This window comes from Oncorhynchus kisutch, linkage group LG16, assembly GCF_002021735.2.
Source record: "Oncorhynchus kisutch isolate 150728-3 linkage group LG16, Okis_V2, whole genome shotgun sequence".
Taxonomy (NCBI): domain Eukaryota; kingdom Metazoa; phylum Chordata; class Actinopteri; order Salmoniformes; family Salmonidae; genus Oncorhynchus; species Oncorhynchus kisutch.
The window spans coordinates 14,185,864-14,199,920 of NC_034189.2; positions in this window are offsets into that span (position 1 = coordinate 14,185,864).

Consider the following 14,057-nt stretch of genomic DNA (forward strand, 5'->3'; position numbering starts at 1 on the left):
AGGGTATCTGAGGAGTCAATAGAAACGTGCATGTCTCTGCATGTTGAACGAATAGATTACTCAAATCAATGGAGCAAACAAAACAGACTAAATGGGATATAAAGAAGGATTTTATCTAACAAAATGACATTACATGTTATAGCTGGGACCCTTTGGATGACAAATAAGAGGAAGATTTTCAAAAAGTAAAGTGAATATTTTATCGCTATTTGTGAATTTATGAAACCTGTGCAGGTGGAAAAATATTTTGATGTGGGGCGTCGTCCTCACACAATCGCATGGCATGCTTTCGCTGTAATGGCTACTGCAAATCAGACAGTGCAGTTGGATTAACACTAATTTAAGCTTTCAACCAATATAAGACCAATATAAGATATAAGAAGTATGTACCTAAATGTATAATATCCATAATTTTTACTATTCTCCAGTTTCACCAGAAGAGCATCCATCATTTAATTTAATTCAACAAAAGGACATGTGATTCTTACAGATAATTCATTTCTATAAACCAGATTAGGTAACTATGATTAACTATGTATCAATAAAGAGGCTCTGCTTTTCTACATTTAAGTAAAACCTATTTTGTTTTTAGGGCACTTTCAAAAGGAAATGGATTGTCCATGGCAAAGTACGTTTCATATTGTGATGTCATCATCCAAAGTCCTGCCTCCACTGACAACACCAACAGCAACAGTAATGAGTGGCAATTTGTTGTTTCCGCTGTCAATCAAATTGTGGTTGAACAAGGTAACACTCTCAGTGAACTGGTTTCACATAAACAAATAAATAGGTGACCTGCCCGTTACATAAAACATCTCCTCATCGTAATCCACAAACACCCCTCACACTCACTTCCTCTCCTCAAACATATTGTCCAATAGCCCTCCACTGGGCTCGGTGTGGCAAGGCTCTTCCTGTTGATAGACTCCCTGGCCATGCCCAGCTCCCAAGCCGTCCCATCTCCGACCTGGACCAATTGAAAAGTATAACTCACACACCTATAGTCTAGTAGTTGCATTTCCAATACCTATAGATAAGGTGCCTATAGACTTACCTATACCAACAGTATCACCAGGTGCATTGAGAAACTGTATACTGATTCTGTTATATTTGTTCTATATGGCCATTTTTCTAGGTAGTCACCATCATAGAAGCAATAGCTGGAAAATTAAGGAGATAAAAACGATTTATTGAAAGGATTTGAATCAAAGCCAAAGAAAACGTTTAACAATATATGTATCTTTTCATGCTCTGCCAGGTAAGGAAAGGAGTGCCAAAGGGCAATTCTGGTAAATTTTTTATTTTATTTATTTCACCTTTATTTAACCAGGTAGGCTAGTTGAGAACAAGTTCTCATTTGCAACTGCGACCTGGCCAAGATAAAGCATAGCAGTGTGAGCATACAACAAAGAGTTACACATGGAGTAAACAATTAACAAGTCAATAACACAGTAGAAAACGAAGGGGGGGTCTATATACAATGTGTGCAAAAGGCATGAGGAGGTAGGCAAATAATTACAATTTTGCAGATTAACACTGGAGTGATAAAAGATCAGATGGTCATGTACAGGTAGAGATATTGGTGTGCAGAAGAGCAGAAAAGTAAATAAATAAAAACAGTACGGGGATGAGGTAGGTGAAAAGGGTGGGCTATTTACCAATAGACTATGTACAGCTGCAGCGATCGGTTAGCTGCTCAGATAGCTGATGTTTGAAGTTGGTGAGGGAGATGAAAGTCTCCAACTTCAGCGATTTTTGCAATTCGTTCCAGTCACAGGCAGCAGAGTACTGGAACGAAAGGCGGCCAAATGAGGTGTTGGCTTTAGGGATGATCAGTGAGATACACCTGCTGGAGCGCGTGCTACGGATGGGTGTTGCCATCGTGACCAGTGAGCTGAGATAAGGCGGAGCTTTACCTAGCATAGACTTGTAGATGACCTGGAGCCAGTGGGTCTGGCGACGAATATGTAGCGAGGGCCAGCCGACTAGAGCATACAAGTCGCAGTGGTGGGTAGTATAAGGTGCTTTAGTGACAAAACGGATGGCACTGTGATAGACTGCATCCAGTTTGCTGAGTAGAGTGTTGGAAGCCATTTTGTAGATGACATCGCCGAAGTCGAGGATCGGTAGGATAGTCAGTTTTACTAGGGTAAGCTTGGCGGCTTGAGTGAAGGAGGCTTTGTTGCGGAATAGAAAGCCGACTCTTGATTTGATTCATATGGTCCATCTTTAGCTCTGTCAGATTTCTTATTTTGTTTTCTTGCAAAATGAACATTAGGAATAAAATGGGTTGTGTATTAGAAATGCACAGGCAGATTACCTGCCCCAGTCCATCCCTGCATCTCAGCCAATACAGTACTGATCGGGTAATCCAATAGTGTGTTTCAACCATCTTGGTGACTCACCTATGATGGTGTCTCCTGGAGATAGAAGAACACAGAGAAAACCCACCATCTCTCTGTATAGCAGGTCTATATTGTGTGTGAAGGATGGTGACACATAAAGAGGTTGGGGGAAACCCATCTCCAACATGACATCTTAAACCCTTGTTCAGACCTTACTGAGGACAACGATTTGTTAGTATTAAAAACATAGGCACGTGAAATATTGAGTAGTGAAAGTAAATCATAAAATAAGTAACCATGGCATACCGGGTTGATTTCACTTTTCAAAGCTTGGCAGTCCCACATCATCGTCTACACACACACACACACACACACACACACTCACACACACACTAGAGGTCGACCGAATTAATCGGGAATGGGCGATTAATTAGGGCTGATTTCAAGTTTTCAGAAGAATCGGAAATTGGTATTTTTGGACGCCGATTTTGCCGATTTAAAAATAGATTTTTTTACACATTTATTTAATCTTTATTTAACTGGGCAAGTCAGTTAAGAACACATTCTTGTTTTCAATGACAACCTAGGAACGGTGGGTTAACTGCCTTGTTCAGGGGCAGAACGACAGATTTTTACCTTGTCAGCTCTGGGATTCAATCTTGCAACCTTATGGTTAACTAGTCCAACGCTCTAACCACCTGCCTCTCATTGCACTCCACGAGGAGCCTGCCTGTTACGCGAATGCAGTAAGCCAAGGTAAGTTGCTAGCTAGCATTAAACTTATCTTATAAAAAACGATCAATCACTCATAATCACTAGTTAACTACACATGGTTGATGATATTACTAGTTTATCTAGCGTGTCCTGCGTTGCATACAATCGATGCAGCGCTGGGGGATGATTTAATAACAAAAGCACATTTGCAAAAAAAGCACATTTGATGCACGACTGTACCGAACCATAAACACCAATGCCTTTCTTAAAATCAATACTCTGAAGTATATATTTGAAACCTGCATATTTAGCTAAAAGAAATTCAGGTTAGCAGGCAATATTAACCAGGTGAAATTGTGTCACTTCTCTTGCGTTCATTGCACGCAGAGTCAGGGTATATGCAACAGTTTGGGCAGCCTGGCTCATTGCGAACTAATTGCCAGAATGTTACGTAATTATGACATAACATTGAAGGTTGTACAATGTAACAGGAATATTTAGACTTAGGGATGCCACCCGTTAGATAAAATACCGAACGGTTCCGTATTTCACTGAAATAATAAACGTTTTGTTTTCGAAATGATAGTTTCCGGATTCGACCATATTAATGACCAAAGGCTCATATTTCTGTGTGTTATTATGTTAGAATTAAGTCTATGATTTGATATTTGATAGAGCAGTCTGACTGAGCGATGGTAGGCAGCAGCAGGCTCGTAAGCATTCATTCAAACAGCACTTTAGTGTGTTTTGCCAGTAGCTCTTCGCAAGCACAGCGCTGTTTATGACTTCAAGCCTATCAGCCTAATGGCTGGTGTAACCGATGTGAAATGGCTAGCTAGTTAGCGGGGTGCGCACTAATAGCGTTTCAAACGTCACTCGCTCTGAGACTTGGAGTAGTTATTCCCCTTGCTCTGCATGGGTAACACTGCTTCGAGTCTGGCTGTTGTCGATGTGTTCCTGGTTCGAGCCCAGGTAGGGGCAAGGAGAGGGACGGAAGCTATTGTTACACTGGCAATACTAAAGTGCCTATAAGAACATCCAATAGTCAAAGGTATATGAAATACAAATGGTATAGAGAGAAATAGTCCTATAAATACTATATTAACTACAACCTAAAACCTCTTACCTTGGAATATTAAAGTCTCATGTTAAAAGGAACCATCAGCTTTCATATGTTCTCATGTTCTGAGAAAGGAACTCAAACGTTAGCTTTTTTACATGGCACATATTGCACTTTTACTTTCTTCTCCAACACTTTTTGCATTATTTAAACCAATTTGAACATGTTTCATTAGTTATTTGAGGCTAAATTGATTTTATTGATGTATTATATTAAGTTAAAATAACTGTTCATTCAGTATTGTTGTAATTGTCATTATTACAAACAAACAAAAAAATTGGCCGATTAATCGGTATCAGCCTTTTTTGGTCCTCCAATAATCGGTATCGGCGTTGAAAAATCATAATCGATCGACCTCGAAAAACACACACACACACACACACACACACACACACACACACACACACACACACACACACACACACACACACACACACACACACACACACACACACACACACACACACACACACATGTTTGACATGTTTCTGATTGCATCTTAGCCATGACAAGACAATAAATAATCAAGTTAAACTGTTACAGTAGATTCACTTCAGAAACTTCCATTTAGAATTTTGTCTAACATAAGTTTAATTCAGTTGTTTTAAGACTTATAGGTAATATCGGGTGGCTAAAGTAAAGTATTGTATATGGAGCATAAGTCATGAAGCATTAAAAGCTACATTTTTCCCACATATCTTTGGCTATGTAGCTATTTGTTTACATTCGACATGCCTTACGCAGGAAGAATTCCAGTCTGACTCTGAATCAAGTCTGGTTGGTTTTACATTCCTAACCTCAACCATTAGTGGGGTAGAAGTAAAACATTTACATTTTAGTCCAGAGTGACTTATCCAGAGTGACTTACAGGCATAATTAGGGTTAGGTGCCTTGCTCAAGTGCACATTGACAGATTTTTCATCTAGTTGGCTTGGGGTTTCGAACCAGTGTCCTTTCGGTTACTGGCCCAATGCTCTTAAACACTAGGGTACCTGCCACCCAAGATCAGCAGCTAGGGTCAACTTCAACCTGCTCCCCATTCACTGATTATGTTGGAGTGTGTGGAATACGCTTAAACATTAAACACTACTGTGTTTTAAGGACTCAAAATAAACTTTTACCTGAAAATGTGCACATTTATTGAAATTATTAACTTTTTGTTCAATAAATAAATATGTGATAATTGTTAATTTATAATTTTATAAAGATATATATATATATATATATATATATATATACACACAGTACCAGTCAAAAGTTTGGACACACCTACTCATTCAAGACGTTATCCCCTCTGGAATATGTGGGACGCTAGCGTCCCGCCTGGCCAAAAGCCAGTGAAAAGGCAGAGCGCCAAATTCAAATAAATTAATATAAAAATCTAACTTTCATGAAATCACACATGCAAGATACCAAATTAAAGCTACACTTGTTGTGAATCCAGCCAACATGTCAGATTTCAAAAAGGCTTTTTGGCTAAAGCAAACGATGCTATTAGCTGAGGATAGCACCATAGTAAACAAACACAGACAAGCATATTTCAACCCTCCAGGCACGACACAAAACGCAGAAATAACAATCTAATTCATGCCTTACCTTTGAAGATCTTCTTCTGTTGGCACTCCAATATGTCCCAAAAACATCACAAATGGTCCTTTTGTTCGATTAATTCCGTCGATATATATCCAAAATGCCAATTTATTGATCCGGAAAAACACAGGTTACAACTTGCGCAACGTGACTACAAAATATCTCAAAAGTTACCTGTAAACTTTGCCAAAATATTTCAAACTACTTTTGTAATACAACTTTATGTATTTTTTTATGTAAATAATCGATAAAATTGAAGACGGGATGATCTGTGTTCAATACAGAAGGAAAACAAACTGTAGCTAGTTTTCAGGTCACGAGCCTCTACCAAGTCCTCTTCACTCTAGCCTCGTTCTGAACAGTGTTACTTCTTCAATACACAAAGGAAAGACCTCAACCAATTTCTAAAGACTGTTGACATCCAGTGGAAGCGATAGGAACTGCAAGAAGGTCCCTTAGAAATCTGGATTCCCAATGAAAACTCATTGAAAAGAGAGTGACCTCAAAAAACAAAATCTGAATGGTTTGTCCTCGGGGTTTCGCCTGCCAAATAAGTTCTGTTATACTCACAGACGTGATTAAAACAGTTTTAGAAACTTCAGACTGTTTTCTATCCAAACCTACTAATAATATCTTCTGGGGATGAGTAGCAGGCAGTTTAATGATCTTTATTTTTACTATTTTCTACATTGTATAATAATAGTGAAGACATTAAACTAGGTGTGTCCAAACGTTTGACTGGTACTGTCTATACAGTGCCTTGCGAAAGTATTCGGCCCCCTTGAACTTTGCGACCTTTTGCCACATTTCAGGCTTCAAACATAAAGATATAAAACTGTATTTTTTTGTGAAGAATCAACAACAAGTGGGACACAATCATGAAGTGGAACGATATTTATTGGATATTTCAAACTTTTTTAACAAATCAAAAACAGAAAAATTGGGCGTGCAAAATTATTCAGCCCCCTTAAGTTAATACTTTGTAGCGCCACCTTTTGCTGCGATTACAGCTGTAAGTCGCTTGGGGTATGTCAATATCAGTTTTGCACATCGAGAGACTGAAATGTTTTCCCATTCCTCCTTGCAAAACAGCTCGAGCTCAGTGAGGTTGGATGGAGAGCATTTGTGAACAGCAGTTTTCAGTTCTTTCCACAGATTCTTGATTGGATTCAGGTCTGGACTTTGACTTGGCCATTCTAACACCTGGATATGTTTATTTTTGAACCATTCCATTGTAGATTTTGCTTTATGTTTTGGATCATTGTCTTGTTGGAAGACAAATCTCCGTCCCAGTCTCAGGTCTTTTGCAGACTCCATCAGGTTTTCTTCCAGAATGGTCCTGTATTTGGCTCCATCCATCTTCCCATCAATTTTAACCATCTTCCCTGTCCCTGCTGAAGAAAAGCAGGCCCAAACCATGATGCTGCCACCACCATGTTTGACAGTGGGGATGGTGTGTTCAGGGTGATGAGCTGTGTTGCTTTTACGCCAAACATAACGTTTTGCATTGTTGCCAAAAAGTTCAATTTTGGTTTCATCTGACCAGAGCACCTTCTTCCACATGTTTGGTGTGTCTCCCAGGTGGCTTGTGGCAAACTTTAAACGACACTTTTTATGGATATCTTTAAGAAATTGCTTTCTTGCCACTCTTCCATAAAGGCCAGAATTGTGCAGAATTGCAGAATTGTGCAGAGATGCAGAATTGTGCAATATACGACTGATTTTTGCCCTATGGACAGAGTCTCCCACCTCAGCTGTTGATCTCTGCAGTTCATCCAGAGTGATCATGGGCCTCTTGGCTGCATCTCTGATCAGTCTTCTCCTTGTATGAGCTGAAAGTTTAGAGGGACGGCCAGGTCTTGGTAGATTTGCAGTGGTCTGATACTCCTTCCATTTCAATATTATCGCTTGCACAGTGCTCCTTGGGATGTTTAAAGCTCTCTGCGCTTTTAACGGACCTCTGAGACTATCACAGTGCAGGTGCATTTATACGGAGACTTGATTACACACAGGTGGATTGTATTTATCATCATTAGTCATTTAGGTCAACATTGGATCATTCAGAGATCCTCACTGAACTTCTGGAGAGAGTTTGCTGCACTGAAAGTAAAGGGGCTGAATAATTTTGCACGCCCAATTTTTCAGTTTTTGATTTGTTAAAAAAGTTAGAAATATCCAATAAATGTCGTTCCACTTCATGATTGTGTCGCACTTGTTGTTGATTCTTCACAAAAAAATACAGTTTTATATCTTTATGTTTGAAGGTAGGTTATTGGTGAGGGTTAAGGTTAGTGGATAGTTAGTTTAATAATATCTTGATGTTTAGTTTAATTTCAGTAGTATTTATTTTGATAAATGCAATTTCAGTCAACTGAAAGCAGATATTTATTTCATTTGTTATAGTTTATTTATTTATTAGAAATTGTGTAGGGTGAAATCTCTTGAGATTCCCATTCTCAAGGAAATCCACATATTTTCCAAAAAACAAGAAACTACAAACATACAATACTTAGCTAATAACAAAACATATAAACCCAGCATGTAAAGTGCTGGTCCCATGTTTCATGAGCTGAAATAATAGATAGCAGACGTTTTCCGTACGAACATAAAGTGTAGTTCTTTCAAATTTTGTTCAAAAATTTGTTTACATCCCAGTTTTGAGCATTTCTCATTTGCCAAAATAATCCATCCACCTGTGGGTTTGCACAACTGAAGGCTTTCTGACTCCTATCTGTCAGAAACCATCTCAGGGACGCTCATTTGCGTGCTTGTCTTCCTCACCAGGGTCTTAACATGAATACAGTTTGGAGTGGTAACCAACTTCAGTGTGCAAATGCTCACCCTTGATGGCCACTGACACGCTGGAGAAATGTGCTCTTCATGGGCGAATCCTGGTTCCAATTGTACCTGTCAGATAACATCGTTTGCCATCAGCTCATGTTTCAGCATGATAATGCAAGACCCCATGTCGCAAGCATCTGTACACAATTCCTGGAAGCTGAAAATGTGCCAGTACTTCCATGTCCTGCATACTCATGAGACATATCACAAATTGAGTGTAACCGATGTAAAATGTCTAGCTAGTTAGCGGTGGTGCGCACTAATAGCGTTTCAATCGGGTGATGTCACTTGCTCTGTGATCTGAAGTAGTTGTTCCCCTTGCAGTGGCTTTTGTGGCGCAATGGGTAACGATGCTTTGAGGGTGGCTGTTGTTGATGTGTGCAGAGGGTCCCTGATTCGAGCCCAGGTTGGGGCGAGGAGAGGGACGGAAGCAAGACTGTTACATGAGCCTGTTTGGGATGCTCTGTATTGACATATACGACAGCGTGTTTCAGTTCCCGCCAATATCTAGCAACTTCGCACAGCCTTTGAAGAGGAGTGGGACAACATTCCACAGGCCACAATCAACACCCTGATCAACTCTAAGTGTAAGAGACGTGTTGCGCTGCATGAGGCAAATGGTGGTCACACCAGATACTGATTGGCTTTCTGATCCACACCCCTTATTACCTTTTTTAATGTCTCTGTGACCAACATATGCATATCTGTATTCCAAGTCATGTGAAATCCATAGATTAGGGCTAATGAATTTACTCCTGTTGAAATAAAATCATTGCTCTTTAAAAAGCTATATGTATCGGCCAAGTGCGTGTGGCAATGGGTCTAGCTGACTGAGTTGCGGCTGTCAGTGAAAAAGGTCTAAAATATGTGTGAATTTGATAATTTAAAATGTTGCATCAAGAAGAAGGGGAGGGGTGTGTGGTAAATACAGTATATGGTGTGTCTCTCTCCAGAATGCAGCCATATGTAGGAAAGTGCCCATTTGGCAATGTCTGATTTCTGACCGTCTTAACTCACCACGTACACCAATAATAAAATGAAGTTTTTTGTAACATCCATTGCGAGTGATATTTCCTCAGTATTTGAAAAATCTTTCCAACACTCTCGGCCTCGATAATGAAAAAGTCTCGGTGTGAAAGAGCAAATATCATAATCTGATGATCCCATATATCCAGTGGAAACGTCATATAAAACCAGCTTTCTGTCACAAGTTTACCAGCGCAGGAAACACTGAGGAATAGACTGGTTGATACAACGTTGCAAGTTAGCAAGTAACAGCTTCTGTTGGAACCAGTGATGATTTTATACAATGTTGCACTTCACTAGCTTAACTAAAGACAGATAGAAAGGGAGGCTGACAAGAGAAGTAGATAGATTAATATGATTGAAAGAAACTGCATTTTCATCAGGGTATTTCCTACTGTTTTTATTTGTTGGCTTTAGGTCTATTTATTTGACTTAGTTGATGATGGAAGTTATAGGCCTACTGCTGCATTGGCCTATAGGCTATCTCTGAGTTCCAAGCATTCATATCACAGTAAATCAATGTGTCCATATGGGAGGCTGGTGCTCTCGACAATTTTTAACTTTTAGATTTTTTGCATTTTATTGTAAACTACGTGACAATGATTCTGAGAAACATCATTTTTATTATCGAATTGAACCTGTTCCATGAAAATACGAATATAAAAATAATCATAACGTGCACACAGATCGGTAGAAATGGTAAGATAAATTATAAACATCCCCAAACTTGAAACTCACCAGTTGCCTATGGTCTTTACTACAATACCTTATTACACGCAAGCACGTGCGCACACATAGGAGGTCCTGTGAAAAAACATGCCCGCCTATGGAAATCAAAAGCCCGTCCAACTGATTCATTCTGGCACCGGAATAATGGCAAGAATAAAACTACTGTCTAATAATAACAATTGAGATAATAATAATAAATACAAATGAAAACGTACATTAACGGCATAGAATAGGTGTTGTACAATAATACATCTAATATAAACTGCTGCTACAACTACTAATACATCTAATATAAACTACTGCTACAAGTACTGATACATCTAATATAAACTACTGCTACATGTACTAATACATCTAATATAAACTACTGCTACAACTACTAATACATCTAATATAAACTACTGCTACAACTACTAATACATCTAATATAAACTACTGCTACAACTACTAATACATCTAATATAAACTACTGCTACAACGACTAATACATCTAATATAAACTACTGCTACATGTACTGATACATCTAATATAAACTGCTGCTACAACTACTAATACATCTAATATAAACTACTGCTACAAGTACTGATACATCTAATATAAACTACTGCTACATGTACTAATACATCTAATATAAACTACTGCTACAAGTACTAATACATCAAATATAAACTACTGCTACAACTACTAATACGTCTAATATAAACTACTGCTACATGTACTAATACATCTAATATAAACTACTGCTACAAGTACTGATACATCAAATATAAACTACTGCTAAATGTACTAATACATCTAATATAAACTACTGCTACAACTACTAATACATCTAATATAAACTACTGCTACAAGTACTGATACATCAAATATAAACTACTGCTACATGTACTAATACATCTAATATAAACTACTGCTACAAGTACTAATACATCAAATATAAACTACTGCTACAACTACTAATACGTCTAATATAAACTACTGCTACATGTACTAATACATCTAATATAAACTACTGCTACAAGTACTGATACATCAAATATAAACTACTGCTAAATGTACTAATACATCTAATATAAACTACTGCTACAAGTACTAATACATCAAATATAAACTACTGCTACATGTACTAATACATCTAATATAAACTACTGCAACAACTACTAATACATCTAATATAAACTACTGCTACATGTACTAATACATCTAATATAAACTACTGCTACAAATACTAATACATCTAATATAAACTACTGCTACAAGTACTAATACATCAAATATAAACTACTGCTACAACTACTAATACGTCTACATCTAATATAAACTACTACTACAACTACTAATAGGTCTAAATCTAATCAAAACGACTGCTACATTTATTAATACAGCTAATATAAACTACAATTACAAATACATCTAATATAAACTACAACTACTAATACATCTAATATAAACTACTGCTACATGTACTAATACATCTAATATAAACTACTGCTACATGTACTAATACATCTAATATAAACTACTGCTACAACTACTAATACAATTAATAAAAACTACTGCCATAACTACTAATACATCTATTATAAATGACTAAATATATATACAATGCATTTGGAAAGTATTCAGACTGCTTGACTTTCTACATATTTTGTAATGTTAGCCTTATTCTAAAATATATATATTTTTAATCCTCATCAATATACACACAATACCCCATGATGACAAAGCAAAAACAGGTTTTTAGAAACTTTAGCAAATTAATAAAAAATAAAAAAGTGAAATATCACATTTACAAAAGTATTAAGAACCTTTAATGAGTACTTTGTTGAAACACCTTTGGCAGCTATTACAGCCTCGAGTCTTCTTGGTTATGATCCTACAACCTTGGCACACCTGTATTTGGGGAGTTTCTCCCATTATTCTCTGCAGATCCTCTCAAGCTCTGTCAGGTGTGATGGGGAGCGTCACTGCACAGCTATTTTATGGTCTCTCCAGAGATGTCTGATCGGGCTCAATACAGGCTCTGGCTGGGCCATTCAAGGACATTCAGAGACTTGTCCCAAAGCCACACCTGCGTTGTCTTGGCTGTATGCTTAGGGTTGTTATCCCGTTGGAAGGTGAACCTTCGCCCCAGTCTGAGGTCCTGAGCACTCTGGAGCAGGATTTCATCAGGATCTCTCTGTACTTTGCGCCGTTCATCTTTCCCTCGTTCCTGACTAGTCTCCCATTCCCTGCCGCTGAAAAACATCCCCACAGCACGATGCTGCCACCACCATGCTTCACTGTAGGGATGTTTTGGCCAGGTGATGAGCTGTGCCTGGTTTCCTCCAGACGTGACACTTGGAATTCAGGCCAAATGGTTCAATCTTTGTAAAGGCCTGATTGGTAGAGTGCTGCAGAGATGTTTATCTTCCTGGAAAGTTATCCCATCTCCACAGAGGACCTCTGGAGCTCTGTCAGTGTGACCATCTGGTTCTTGGTCACCTCCCTGACCAAGGCCCTTCTCCTCCGATTGCTCAGTTTGGCCGGGCGCCTAGCTCTAAGGACAATCTTGACGCTTTCAAACTTCTTCCATGTATGAATGATGGAAGCCACAGTGTACTTGGGGACCTTCAATGCTGTAGAAATGTTTTAGTACCCTTCCCCAGATCTGTGCCTCAACACAATCCTGTCTCTGAGCTCTACGGACAATTCCTTCGACCTTATGGCTTGGTTTTTCCTCTGACATACACTGTCAACTGTGGGACCTTACATAGACAGGTGTGTGCCTTTCCAAATCATGTCCAATCAATTTAATTTACCACAGGTGGACTCCGATGAAGTTGGAGAAACATCTCAAGGATGATCAATTAAAACAGGATGCACCTGATCTCAAATTCGAGTCTCATAGCAAAGGTAATACCAATATCCACATCAAAGACATTCTATAAAAAAGTACTCTCTCTCATTGCTAACTACCAGGAAGTTTGAAAAGACAGGCTGAATGGGCAGGGAGCTTATATTCATGAGCTCGCCTTGACTGACAGCTCTTTGAAACGCCTTTGTCAAACTCGGATGCAGTAAGCAGTGTTGCAGTAAAATTATATCAAGCAACATTGAAATTGTATCAATGATGTAAAAAAAAAATATACTTCTCCCTTTTGGTATGATTCTTTTGGTGCGGTTCTCAGAAGCACTAGAGGATGTGTTGGCATGACAACTGCGTCAGAGTTTTGAGTGACCTTTCCCCTCTTTTGTTCCATGCTTGCTGAAGACACAGCTAGCCAGTAACTAGCTAACAACCGATACAGATGAAAGCGGAAACATAAGTATCTTTGCCATAGATGAATAGGGTAAACTCTTAATTATATTTTCTGACACAGAGTCAAATTTAGAGTAGCTATTTAGCTATATAAATCACACCCCTCTGCAAACACACCTTATCCAATGTTGGTTACAAGACATTACGTATCTAAATTAGGTAAGAAAATATCATGTCACCGTTGGTGTATTAAAACGAGAGAGCTAGGGTGATGTCACCCTATCCCTTAATAATCTCGCCTCCTCATACAAAGTGTTTGACATGGGGGAGGGGACCAGTAACTTTATGATCAAACTTGATAAAAGTAGAAGGAACAGTCATTCTTCGTACTTTAATCTGGTTTCATCCAAATATCATCCCATCTTGAAAAACACTTGAACTGTTCGTGAC